Genomic DNA, 1,226 nt, shown 5'->3' with positions numbered 1-1,226 from the left:
CAATCTCACCACACCCATTTCCTTCTTTTGTCTTCGACCATATTTTGGCATATTGCCTCTTAGTATTTCATCATTTTCTGGAATTCTCCTCTGCCTAGTTTTTCACCTCTGCAACTCTCGAACACTGCAACAAAAACCGTCTTTTCGCTCATTTTCTGATTCCCTTAATATTTGACATTGGTCAGGACCATACTACATAAGCAACTCTCCTCCTCTACTCGGCTATGAAAAGCATAGGCTGAGATAGAGCTTCTAGTTGTTGATCATGGTTCATAATATCGAATACGGGCTTCTTCTGCTTCATGTTTTGTTAACATGTGTTATAATTGCATCATCTGATGATTTGGAGGAGAAAGTCCTGCCCAAGTTTAAGGTGTTTCTCTCTAACACCACAGCATTAAATGATTGGGTGAAGACAGATACATTGTGCAATGGTAATATTTCTAACTGGAAAGGCTTGGTTTGTTACAATGGTCAATTTACAGGGCTACAACTCGAAGGAATGGGGCTTGGAGGCACGATCGACTTAGACACCCTTGCACAGATACCGACGCATGAACAATAACTTCGGCGGTCCATTTCCAGGTGATTTAAAGAAACTTGAAAAACTAAGAGGCCTGAATTTGGCTAATAACCGATTCTCCGGTGAGATTCCCAACGATGTTTTCTCTGGTATGAAGTCCTTGAGAAGAGTAGTGATGGGAAATAACGAGTTTACCAGTAAAATTCCCATGTCCCTTCTGGAATTGCCAAAGCTTGTTGCATTGCAGCTTCAGAACAACCAGTTTGATGGGAGGATACCAGATTTTTGGCAGGAAAATTTGACAGTGAATTTTGCTAATAACAAACTTGAAGGTCCTATACCAACTACACTTAGAAGCCAGGATGAAAGCTCATTTTCCGGTAAGTCATAAAGATCCTCAAATCCTTTTACGTCCCATTCAAGAAATCACACTCCATCACGTTCAAGTTAGATTCTTTTTTTCATAAAAAAATTTAAGCGTGCTACCTATTCTGATACTATGTTAAATTACCACATCTAAAACCTTCAGTCATTGAAGAGGCGGCAAACTTATTTATTTAATTCATATCTTCAACATGTATACATGAACTTATGATTACTGAAAAATTCGATGACAACAAAAACCGAGCTAGACAGACGTTCACTTAATAGTCTTTCTAAGTTGCTCAAACTTTCTATCCAGATATTGGACTTCAGATGTTCT

Source organism: Olea europaea, unplaced genomic scaffold (assembly GCF_002742605.1).
Source record: "Olea europaea var. sylvestris unplaced genomic scaffold, O_europaea_v1 scaffold3556, whole genome shotgun sequence".
In the NCBI taxonomy this organism is placed as follows: Eukaryota; Viridiplantae; Streptophyta; class Magnoliopsida; order Lamiales; family Oleaceae; genus Olea; species Olea europaea.
Note: the sequence above shows the minus strand (reverse complement) of the source record.